General features: G+C 34.6%; 1 pseudogene; it reads left to right on the forward strand.

The window, feature by feature from the left end:
- The first annotated feature begins 259 nt into the window (after nucleotides 1-259).
- The window catches only part of LOC116754975, a 60,062-nt pseudogene continuing 46,692 nt past the window's right edge, over nucleotides 260-13,629 (forward strand).

Consider the following 13,629-nt stretch of genomic DNA (forward strand, 5'->3'; position numbering starts at 1 on the left):
GAGGCTTGTGCACACTTCCTGGAAAGAGGAGACAGTGCCTGCCCACTGGTAGGAGGAGCTGAGTCTTGGCCCTCTGGTGGGCAGGACCATGTCCAGGGTGGGTCTAGTTGTTGCCATGGGCCCAGGAAGACTTTAGGCAACCTGTCTGCTGATGGGTGGGACTGTGTTCCCTCTCAGTTATTTGTTTGGCCTAAGGTGTCCCAACATGGGTGCCTAGAGGCTGTTTGGTGGGGCCAGGTCTTGGTGGTAATGAGCCAAGATGTCAGCTGCCAGCAGCAGCAGTGTTCATGCAGCTGAATGTTCCCGAATATGTCTGAAAGCAGTATCCATGTCACCAGGGTTAGCTGCTGCCACCCTCTGCCTCTCCAGGAGACTCTGTAAGACCAGCAATTATGTCTGGCCCATGCTCCTATCAAATGACTGCTTTTTCCCTGTGTCCTGGTGCACATGAGATTTTGTACATGCCCTTTAAGAGTGGAGTCTATATCCCCCAGTCCTGTGGGACTGCTGAGATTAAGCCCCACTGGCCTTCAAAGCCAAATGTTCTGGGGGCTCTACTTCCCTGTGCTGGACCCTCAGGCTGGGGAATATGTTGTGGGGCTCCAAACTCTCACTTTTTGGGAAGAACCTCTGTGATATAATTTTTCTCTAGTTTGTGGGTTGCCCACCCCCAGGGGTAATGGGATTTGATTATATTGCCAGTCTGCCCCTCCTACCCATCTTGTTGTGGTTCCTTATGTCTTTTATTGTAGAAGGTCTTTTCTGATAGGTTTCAGTCTTTTTCATTGATGGTTATTCTGCAGACAGTTGCGATTTTGGAGTCCTCGTGAGAGGAGGTGAGCTCAGGGTCTTTCTACTCCACCATTTTGGCCACTTCAGTCAATTGATGTTTGACTTGCCCACGTGACTTGATTTTGCTGACAGAATGTGGGCAGAAGTAACACTGCCAATTCTGGGCAAGAGGCTTAAGAGGGTGCAAGGTTCCTTCTTGTTCCTTTTGTGGTCCTTTTAACTGTTACGAAAAGAACATGTCTTGGTCCAAGGACAATGAAAACATATGAAGCAAACCTCAGTCAGACCTTCAGCCTGAAGCAGAGCCTTACAGCTGATCCTGTGAGCAAGAAAAGTAGGAGTTAGTTATCATAAACCACTGAGAATATGCAGGAATATCTGCGTAACATAAGTCGGTGATGCTCTAGAGTATTGGGAACTCTCATTCTATGCTGGTGGGAGTTAAGTTCTAACAAGTTTAGAAACTATTTGCTGGTGATTGATAGGTAGGTAGGTAACTTGCTAGTATAAATTTATAGATTTAGGTATCCTGTAAGTCAAAAAATCCACTTCTACTGAGAGACCTAACAAAAATGTGCACATATGTATATCCAAATCCAGACTTTTAAAGGTTATTAACAGTACCTTTCTAATCAACAAAAACTTATAACAAACCAGATGTTCAGCAATAGTGGATGGATAAAGAAATCATGGTATATTCACTCAATGGAAAAATTTTTAGAAACAAAAATACTACTTCACACAATGGCATGAATCTTAAACATAAAGTTAAGTTAAATAAGCCTAACACAATAGAGGCAATACTATGATACTATTTACATGAATTATAAAATCACCCAGTTTATTCTTCAGTGTTGAAGTAAAGATAGTGGTTACTTTGAGGTAGGGGTAGTGTGTGGATTGGGGCATGAAAGGGGCTTATGTGGAGCTCATAATATTCTGGTTTTTCATTTGGATAGGGGTTACATGGATGTATTTACTATGTAAAACTTTGATGAGCTGAAAGCTTATGGGTTGTACCTTTTTTGTATTTTTATGTTTGTAACTTTTTAATATTACTTCAGAAAAGTATACTAAAAAGAGAGAGAGATTTAGCCTTTGGAGTTAAAGTTAGACTGACTAGATTTTAAAAACACAGGTTTTATGACTGTCTTAAAATGGCTGAATGGTCAATTTTCAGATGATTTCCTTTAAATCAAAAGAGATGTTTGGGGAATGCACATGTGCCTCCATGCTGTTTCTGTCACTAGCCAGAACTACACACAAGATATGGGATTGGATTAAAGAAAAGCCAGATTCAAGTTGAAAATCTTCCATACAGAATTCTCAAACTTACGTGTGGTTTGAGTTGACCAATAAAGACTTAATTCACTTCATTCTCTGCTGTCTCTCAGTTTCCATATCAAAAGTAAATCCCAGGGCTTCCCTGGTGGCGCAGTGGTTGAGAGTCCGCCTGCCGATGCAGGGGACACGGGTTCGTGCCCCGGTGTGGGAGGATCCCACATGCCGCGGAGCGGCTGGGCCCGTGAGCCATGGCCACTGAGCCTGCGCGTCCGGAGCCTGTTGCTCCGCAACGGGAGAGGCCACAACAGTGAGAGGCCCGCGTACCGCAAAAAAAAAAAAAAAAAAAAAAAAAAGTAAATCCCAGAGGTGATGGATATGTTGTTGACTCAGTGGGAGGAATGCTTTCACAGTGTATATATGTATCTAATTATCATGTTGTACACTTTAAATATCTTACAATTTTATTTGTCAGTTGTATCTCAATAAAGCTGAAAAACCAGGAGGATAACACATCTGGGATTTAAGAAATAAACCAATTTAGGGAAAAAAAACAAACCCAGTAAATCCCGGAGATAGCACTGACAACCTCTTTGTAATGAGCCTGCCTCTTTCCTGTCATGTGTGCTATTGCACATCATCTTAGACTCTGTGCTCTATTGTTACAAAGCAAATCATACTCTTACGAGTTGTAGCCACTCAGGACTTCAAGTGCTTCTGTCTACAACTCTACCTGAAATTCTACTCCAGACTTGGATCCAGGGATTTGTGTAGCAGAATGGGGAACAAATCAGCCCAACATTGTTTCACTATCTCTTTTGCTCCTTGGGATAATCATTAGGCAATTTTTTTCCTCAATGAACCAAAACATGATAATATAACAGCAGTAATAGTTATGTGCTTACAGTAATTTTCCAACTACTTCTCATGCTTGCATCTTTAAACTTTCTTCCTCAGTCAACCAAGAGTAATCCTTAGGATACCACATCTCAATTTCCAGGTTTTATTGCCTTGTCACTAGCAATAACAGAATACAAATACATCATACATATTATATTTACAATTTTACTAAGTATTTTTAAAGTAGAATGTGCATTTTCCTCCCAAATTTCTGGTAATTTGACTTAAAACTTAACAAAAAGAGAGAATTACTGGTTCTGTGGAAATCTGGTATAGTATTTTTCTTTTTTTCTCTTTTTCTTTACCTGACCTACAAAAGTTTTATCTGATTATCGATAATTCTTTATTTACTGACATAGGGGCAACTGGAACAACAACAAGACAATAAGCATCTGAAATCACTGGACAATCTCCCATACATTTTTACAATAAAATTATTTTAATTCTTATAGTATTCTCTTAGTAGTAATTACTTTATCCATCTTACACATATGGCAACTGAGGTTCTCAAAATGATATGGTGTATATCAAAATGGTATTTATTTTGGAGAGAACTAATTGAATTCATTGTTCAGCTTCTGCATATATGATATTTGTAAGTTAGAACAGATAATTTAATGATTCTTAAGTTCAGTTAAGTATACATTTGTATTTGTTTCTTGTTTTTTAAAATTATTTATTTATTTTTGGCTGTGTTGGATCTTCGTTTCTGTGCAAGGGCTTTCTCTAGTTGCGGCAAGCAGGGGCCACTCTTCATCACGGTGCATGGGCCTCTCACTATTGCAGCCTCTCTTGTTGCGGAGCACAGGCTCCAGGCGCACAGGCTCAGTAGTTGTGACTCACGGGCCCAGTTGCTCCGCGGCATGTGGGATCTTCCCCTACCAGGGCTCAAACCCGTGTCCCCTGCATTGGCAGGCAGATTCTCAACCACTGCGCTACCGGGGAAGCCCTTTGTATTTGTTTTGACAATCAAACAGAATAGTATAAAAACGCTAGCACACTGTAACACCTCAATAAATATTGGATACATTTCCCTCAACTTCAGAAGATTAATAATGTCCAGAAAGTAAAAAATCTTGTTAATGGCAAAACCGTATTTCAAACTCAAATCTTTCAGGCTCAAAAGCTTGTAATTTTTATTCCTTAGAGGGATTTTATAGAATTATGGTAATACTGGAAAACAGGCCAGATTTTCTACCAAGTGCTCTAGTTGTGGTGACAAGATTTTATAAAATAGTATGTTATTTCCACATGTTTTATGGCTGAGACTGTAAAAAAAAAAAAAAAAAGTTGCCACAATTATCCAGTCAGACATAAAGTTTATATGTATTTAAACTGACTGTATATAATAAATTTGTTATTAAAATGACTAAAACTTTAGCTGTTCAGTATATAAAATAGCAATAAAGGCTAAAATAAACAATAGAAACACTGAATGCCAAATGCCACTCAAAATGTAAATGTAGTAATATATTAATATAATTAAAGGTAAAATTGGTCTCTAATTTAAATGCAGTTTGATGACAAAAAGAAACAATAGATATATCAAGAAGAAAGATTCCCCAGTGTTGATTGTTATAGCACCAAATATGCCAGTTTTATTGTACTAAGAGTAAATCCTGACAAAATAGACAGTTTCCTGCCTTTTTTCTCTTCTCCTCCTTTAAAATGATAAGAATCACAAAGAGGGTGAAGGACAGCAAGCAACAATTCAAAGTACTGTTAGGTTTTACTATGGAAAGAGAATCAGGATATCAGTTGAGTGAGTATTTTCCAGTATGTTATCTAAAGACACCTGTGAGGTACCAGATTCGTTTGGGTAAAACAAAAAATAAATCCCAGGCATACTATTTTTAAAGTGTATACATATATTGTGATTATATACATCCAAACATTTGTTAATTGTACAACTCACACAACCATTAACTTTATGCACTTTCTCAAATGATGCGTGACAAAGTACAATTATCATCATGTAGAATAGTAAATATATTTTAATATTAAAACAGTAATCTAAGGTTCCACTTCCATTATGGCTGAGAGAATCCTATCAGATCAGTCCTCTCAAGGTAATAACCATAAATTCTAAAAACCAAAACATAAAACATACTTGAAGGCACTGGAAAATGTACAAGAGCAGGCAGAAACTGGAAGAGAGTTGACAATTGAAAGGAAAAAGAAAACAGCCTTGGGTAGGCTTCAGGATTTTAGCCTAAGAATAAGTCCCTATTTGTGCCATGTGAGACAGCTAAAATTCCAAAGAAAACCTGCAGTTTTAGTGGCTTGAAGACACAGAGGGTAGAATTCAGGGAAACTAAAGCTGTTGAATATTGGGGCAGGAAATTCTAGAAAAAAGAGAGAGCACAAGAGTGAGGGAACCCAGATTCCTATGAATAAACTCTGTTTAAATATCCGCTGAGGGCTTCCCTGGTGGCGCAGTGGTTGGGAGTCCGCCTGCCGATGCAGGAGACACGGGTTTGAGCCCTCGTCCGAGAAGATCCCACATGCCGCGGAGGAACTGAGCCTGTGCGCCACAACTACTGAGCCTGCGCTCTAGACCCTCGAGCCACAACTACTGAAGCCCACATGCCTCGAGCCCGTGCTCCGTGTCGACAAGCCACCACAATGAGAAGCCTGAGCACCGCATCAAAGAATAGCCCTTACTTGCCGCAACTAGAGAAAGCCTGCGCACAGCAATAAAGACCCAACGCAACCATAAATAAATTAATTGATTAATTTAAAAAAAAAAAAAAAAAAAAAAATATCCGCTGAAACCTGAGCCATGAATGCGTGGGGCAAAATCCAAATTATCAAAAACTGAACAAAAATTTGAGCTGCCGCTCTCCACAAAGGAGATAGAGTTTGCAATTTGCCTCTTCAGATTAACATAACAGAATCTATCATTTTTATATTACATACAGGGATGTGTGTGTCCATATTTAGTTCTTATACTCATCAAATCCCAATAGTAAGGAATTATTCTCCACTAACAATGTGATCTCATGTACAAATCCAATCTCTCCAGATATTTACATAGGTTCCCAGAGTAATTTGTCCACAGTTTCCCCATCCTCTAAACAGTTCTAGAATATTGGTCAACACTTGTCTTACTGCATGCAAGGAGGACATGAATCTGGAGGGGCAGAGACAGAATGCTATAGTCTGAATGTGTCTTCCCCCCTTCCCCAGATTCATATGTTGAAAGCTAATCCCCAGTGTGGTGATACTTGTAGGTGGGTCTTTGGGAGATGATTAGGTCATGAGGGCATATCCCTCATGAATGAATTTAGTGCCCTTATAAAAGAGACCCCAGAAAGCTTCTGTACAGCAAAGAAAACCATCAAGAAAGTGAAAAGGCAACCTACTGAATGGGAGAAAATATTTGCAAATTATATATCTGATGAGGGGTTAATATCCAAAATATATAAAGAACTCATACAGCTCAATAACAGAAAAAACAATCAATTAAAAACTGAACAGAATATCTGAATAGACATTTTTCCAAAGAAGATAATACAGATGGCCAACAAATACATGACAAGATAATCTACATTATTAATCCTCAGGGAAGTGAAAATCAAAACCACAATGAGATAACCCCTCACACCTTTTAGAATGACTATTATCAAGAAAACTAGAAGTAGCAAGTGTTAGTGAGGATGTGGAGAAAAGGGAACCCTCGTGCGCCGTTGGTGAGGCTGTAAATTAGTGTAGCCACTATAGAAAATGGTATGGAGGTTCTTCAAAAAATTAAAAATATAACTGCCATATGCTCCAGCAATTCCACTTCTGGGTGTCTATCCAAAGAAAACAAAAACACTAATTCAAAAAGATATATGCACCCCTGTGTTCACTGTAGCACTATTTACAATAGCCAAGACATGGAAAAAAACCTAAGTGTCCATGAATGGGTGAATGGATAAAGAAATTGTATGTACATATATACAGCTATATATGTTATATATAGTTATATACATAAACTAAGCTCATAGATACAGAGAACAGGTTTTTGGTTGGGAGAGACAAAAGGTGGGGTCTGTGAGAAATGGGTGAACTGTTCTTGGTGTTGTTTTTTGTGTTTGTTTGTTTTTTTTAGTTTAAATAAATTGAATACCAAAAAATTGCTCTAATTTGCAAAAGTAGCTAAAGACAGAGCTAATAGCTAAACCCAATTCTGTTTGACTCAAAAGCCTATGAAATTTATACCACAAAAACTTCCAGGAAAAATAATTCTAATTCTAGACATACTGTTTCATCATATGTTTACCCAAAGGAAATGATAAAAATCGTTTTTTTTAATTTAAAATTATATGTATGGTAAAAGAGAGTCATCATTTCCTGAAAATGTGGAGAGAATGTTTTAAATTTCTTTAATTTTAAAGTACAAGAAACGTTTTATGTCTGTACAGTTCTATTGATAAACTGGTTATATCAACCCAAGATATAAGTAAGATTATCAGGGAACCTTAGCTCATCGTAGCATTTTCATTGAGGCACAGTCTGCAATTTAAAATGTTCAATGAAATGCTTTTATTACTGTGCAAGCTGTACATAAAGTGTTGCATTTGAATATGAAAGGAGCGCTTTCTGTTTTCTAAAGAGGCTATCAACTAGATCAAGCTGCATCTCCATTATTGTTACCTCTCCCTGCAGTATCAATGAGGAAAACTAAATACTACTTTAAAAAATGAAAAAAATTAAATCTCCAGGTTACAAGCAGATTATAGACGAGGAAGTTTATAATCTAAGAGATGACTTGTTTAAAAATATTTTAAGAGGAATTCAATGAAAAACAGATGATGGTGTACTAAAGAAACTGTTCTGAGTTATATGAGATGAAGGTTGAATTTGACAGGTTCTAAAGATCATGCAGCTCTTGAGTGTTCATATATGAGGAGTATGTTATCATATAGGGACTTGGTCTCTGGAGTCAGACAGACCTAACTTTAATTACTCTTCTTAATTGCTCTATGTAACTCTGTGTATACAGTATTATATAAATTTTCTCTGACTCAGTTGTCCTATTCGTCAAACGAGGATCATAAGAAATAGTGTGTATATATCATAGAACTGATGTAAAATTATATGAAACAATACAGGTAAATATCTATTGGAGAGCTGGGCTTTTTGTAAAACAAATTCTAGTTGTGTGGAAGAAAAATGTGAGGATTAGGAAAGCAGTAGAATTCTTTATATTTTACATACTGAAAGTTACTAAGTCATTATTCATAGCATTGCCTCAGTCCTAATCAGTTTAAGCCTAAAGGCAATACTTGAGTTATATGAATTGATGCCATTTGTTAGAAAACATTTTTTCAAAAATGATTCACTGAATAGGCCCATGATGTATCCATCAAAATTTTCAATTCTTCATTTGCCCACAGTAAAGTAATTATACACTGTCAAGATTTTACTTGTTTATTTGGAAAATTGAGTAAGAGAAAACATTTAAAAAGAAAACATCATTTGTTCTGTGCTAGACCCTTTACATAGTTTATTTCATTTAACCATTTTAATCTCTCAAGGTTAGCTATTCTAAGTCTCTTAGATGAGAAACTTGATCTTATTAAAATAATTAGTAAATTAAAATAAATCACCATTTTCTATAAAATTATTTTCATTTATACATCTTAATTTTGACTCCAGGAAGCTGCATTCATACATGCTTTGCTCAGTTTTTACCTGTAATCAATATATAAGATCCTTTGTTTTGAGGTAATAAATCACCATTTGATTTTTCATGACAGAAGACAAACATTTCCCAGGGTCCTGGGTTTATCAACTCCTGTCCTTCCTGAAATCTTAACCAAAGTCTGGCTGTTCTTTTTCAGTGTTCTTTGTTTTTCATTCTCTGAAACTTAATCACATTGCTAGCACAGAAGAGTTATTAAAATCCACTGCTACTATGTAATTCAAATACTTCTACTTAATTTTGTGAAAACACTCATGATTATTCCCCTTTAACTGTATTCTTACTGTTTACTTAGCTGAGGATGGACAGCTTCTTGTCTTCTTTCTCTTCTATAGCATGCCATGGTGATAATGTACAGATTTCTCATAGAGACTTAATTTCTTATATACGGATACCCTAATGCAGCATAAGGAAACCTCATTGTCATTCTTCTTAGGAGGTAAAGGAAACAGAACAGAATCAGCAGGAAAACAACCATGTTTAGCAGATTGGTGCTTCTTGCATTGGGATTTTAAATTGAGGATGCTGAAATTAGGATGAATTAGGAAAAAAAAAAACAGTATTCTGGTGGGTTCATAGAAGTTCAGAAATATGATATTTAGTCCCATTACTTTAAGGAAATGATACAGAGGAAAAGTAAGCCAAGTAAACAAAGAATACCACATACAGAGTACAAGGTCTTACACAGTTACCATTTAAGATTTAATCTTGCCTATTGGCTTCCTGGCATTTTGCTTGGAATCATTTTGCATTTGGGTAAAGTTAAAGTTTTTCTACTCTTAAGTCTTTCTAAAGAGAAAGATGATATGTCTTTCAATTTATGCTAAAGAAAAAGAATTAAGGAAAAAATAAAGAAAAATAAGGATGCACATAAATGAATGGGCAGTTATTCTTGAATAGAATTATAAATTAGTACAATTTTTCTGGAAGAAAATTTGGCGATATCTATCAAAGTGTTAAATTATCTTAGCTCTTCAAACTTTACTTTTAGAAATATATTGTAGGGACTTCCCTGGTGGCAGTGATTAAGAATCTGCCTGCCAAAGCAGGGGACATGGGTTCGAGCCCTGGTCCAGGAAGATCCCGCATGCCACGGGACAAGTATGCCCGTGTGCCACAACTACTGAGCCTGTGCTCTAGAGCCTGCGAGCCACAACTATTAAGCCTGTGTGCTACAACTACAGAAGCCCGCGTGCCTAGAGCCCATGCTCTGCAACAAAGAAGCCACCGCAATGAGAAGCCCGTGCACTGCAACAAAGGGTAGCTTCTGCTCACCACAACTAGAGAGAAAGCCCACGCGCAGCAATGAAGACCCAATGCAGCCAAAAATAAATAAATAAACAAAAATTAATTAATTTAAAAAGAATATATTTTAAAAAAATATATTGTAGGGTAATGATAAATAACAAGGGCAAATGTATATATTTATATTAATATGCTATATATTTATACATAGTAATATATATACATATTCTTGTATAACAAAAGTAGTTATAATACATAAAATTACTGTGTGTTTACTAAATACAAGCCACTGTGGGTTTTGCTTATTCTACTCATTAAATCCTGAGGGCATTGTTATTATAAGAACAACAACCACTAACACTAACACTGATGTTCCATGTAATGTGACTGCAGGGCCCAGCCTTTTAAAGAAATCACATACTGTAGTAGAAAACTAGAAGAAACATAGATTCTAAAAAATAGAAATTTAATTATATAAATTATTAGACAAGTATATAATACAAGTAGCCATTTAAATGATATCAAGGAGACATATTCATGGCCCTGGAAAGAGTTCAAAATATACATAGTCATATATGTATTTTCCAACAAGATAGCTGTTATGAAACTATATGTGTAATTTCATTTCATGGTATGTATATGCATAGTATGTGTATGTGCATATATATGGAAATATATACATATGCATGAATTGTGTGTATATCTCAGTGTATATATGTACATTCATATGCATACATACACAGACAAGTATACATATACTTGTTTCTATACATATTTGTATATGTACACATGTATGCATGTATATGTAGATGAATGTGTCTCCTGATATCTTTGTGTATGTATAATTATATATACAATAAAAGTGTGCATATGTATATTATATACACACATAGAGACATGCGAACATATATGTGCATATCTGAATGCATATATATGTACCCATGTGTGTATATATGTACACAAATGCAAATATGTATATCTGCACCTGTGACTGTGCATGTGTGGTGTCTATAAATGAGCAGATATCTTTGTATCTAATATGATTGTTATTAGAGGTATATCTATTTTATATATATATATATTTTTTTTTAATGCAGTATATATTTTATTACTTTGTACTAATACATTCTCATATTACACAGGCAATTTAGTGGACGAATGTTTCTTTTGATATTTGAATAATCTGAAAGAACACAAACAGAATTTATACATAAAAAATACTCATTTTGATAACAATAACAAAAAAGACAAGTTAAACAACAACATGATTTCTAATAATGTCACAAACATTCATATATACATGTATGCTTACATATAGCTTACTTTAAAAACATTTGCAGGTCATTTTGTATCTGAAAGACTGAAAGTTTTGCCAAATAATTTATGGATATATTTTCCAAGCTGGAGAGATAAGATGGTATTGACACTGATATTGATGGTATTGATCAACCATCACACTCAATCTTTTGAAAAGAGAAAAAGTTTAATTTGAAATATAACCACAACAGTGCTGATTCACCAAAGTTGTACTTAAACATACATCATTTAATGCCGGCCTGTAGACAAAGTAGTGGTTTTTACAAACTACTTTTTCTTTTGTCTGTTTTCCTACCTAAATTTCTTACTATCATAAACTTCTTAATTGCTTCCATTGGGTATTTTAAGAAATAATTTTATCTGTAAAAAATGACTATTTTTCTTCTCAATATTTTAATCTTTTAAAAATATCTTGTTCTATTTCATTTGCTAGGGGCAAAGTAGAAATGTAAAAATCAATGTCAAAATCCATAGTTTGTACTTGATTTTAATAGGATTGCTTTTAATGTTTCTTCAGTAATATAATGTATAATGTAGAGGTCTGTTGGATGATCTTATACTTTTCAGTTATGTGAAAAAATAGATATACCTGTTTGCATTAATTTGTTTGAGACAGATTATCTGTCAGTTGCAACAGTGTGAGTCAAACTAAACAGATACTCATTTTCTTTCCCTTGTATCTATCATAATTATAAAATTTACTGTTCCTTTGATTTCTGAGAAAACACATCAAGTATGTTAATCCTTTCTTCACAATTGCCAAACATGAATTTAAATTTAAAATGTGATGATTTTAACTGTTTGCAATTATTTATTATCACATCTTCTGTTATAAATTACTTTGCATCTGCTTTTTCACCTTTAAATTATTATTCATTATCATTCCATATCATTAAAGAGACTTCACTCCTTGGCTACAAAACGTGCTAATATATGCTAGTGGGATGTAATTTTTAAAGTGTCTTGTTTTCTGTTTTCATAGCTTTTTTGTGTGTGTGGTTTTGTGGAAGTCACACTGTATACCTCTAATTCAAGATGTCAAAGCTCTAAAAACACCTTCTCACTTGTCAAATAACTTAAAAATAGAGGGTCAAATTTTTAACTTTTTTCCTAATATTACATAAATAGCTGGGTAGATGGATAGATAGATACATAGATGGATATTGGTACAGTTATAAATGTGCATAAGCATACCCCTCATATATATATATATATAAACACACAGACACAGACACACACATGCACAACATGTATATATCTACACACGTATATGCACATATGTGTATGGATGCATGCATATATACTACATATGTGTGTATGCGTGCATGTATGTATGACATGGCTGTGTGGTAAAATAAAGCAAAATCTCATGGTCATGCTAATATTTTTAAAACATCTGTGAATTCCTCTCAGATCAACCCCTTCAATCAAAATATTTATTTAGAATTTTTATTATATATACAAAGGATGAATTCATATATAGTTTTAGCACATATTTTTAAACTTTTTTTTTTCTTTGGGTTTGAATATGAATGTATGTTTAAACCTGATCTGATTTCCTGAAAATAAGTGAAATTATGGTAATTAAAGGACCTACATTATAATGTCATTGTAAGAATTGTTAGTTAATATATGCAAATAATTAAGAATAGCGTTTGAGCAGAGCATTATTTAAGCTCATGATTAGCCATTTTCATCATTATTATTCACATTTATTTTCCATTTTGTAAATAATCTATAATAGTTTATTATTTCATTAGTTTATTATTTCACTTGGGACACTGATATTTCAGTTAATATGTGAAATTGAGCTGTAATTTATGTCTCTCCTAGATTGTTGGCATTTTACACACACAGGTGTGTATGCACACAGGTACACTCATGTTTTATTAGCCTCAAATCGTTTTTGGAACATTTCTTCTTTTGTGTATTTGTTGAAAAAGTGTGTATGTTTGGTGTTATCTACTTCATGAAAGTTTGGTGGAGCTTGTAAAACAGAGTGTAGGTTTTCTTTTGATAGAAGATTTGTATCTAAAAAATCAATTTATAATTATAGTATTATTCATACTTTCTATTTTTTTTGAGACAGTTTTGGTAAGTTGTATTTTCTAGGAATGTTTTCATTTCACCTAAATTTTCACGACTTGGTAAAATTTTTACAGTTCTGTTTTATAAGTTTAATTTCTAATGTAATTAGTTTGTAGATTTCCTTCTTATTCTCATCAGAGAATTATTTATTTGTCTGTTTTATAGGACTACTTTTTGTCTCCAGGTATTAACCTTATACTATATTTGTATCTTAGTGAATAGTCTAGTTTTTCTTAATATTTTCCTTTTATATTGATTGGATAAGTATAATTTTAACAACTTTTAAGCTAAATGTGTATGCTTTTCAGTATTCC

Source organism: Phocoena sinus, chromosome 6 (genome assembly GCF_008692025.1).
Source record: "Phocoena sinus isolate mPhoSin1 chromosome 6, mPhoSin1.pri, whole genome shotgun sequence".
NCBI classification, from domain to species: Eukaryota; Metazoa; Chordata; class Mammalia; order Artiodactyla; family Phocoenidae; genus Phocoena; species Phocoena sinus.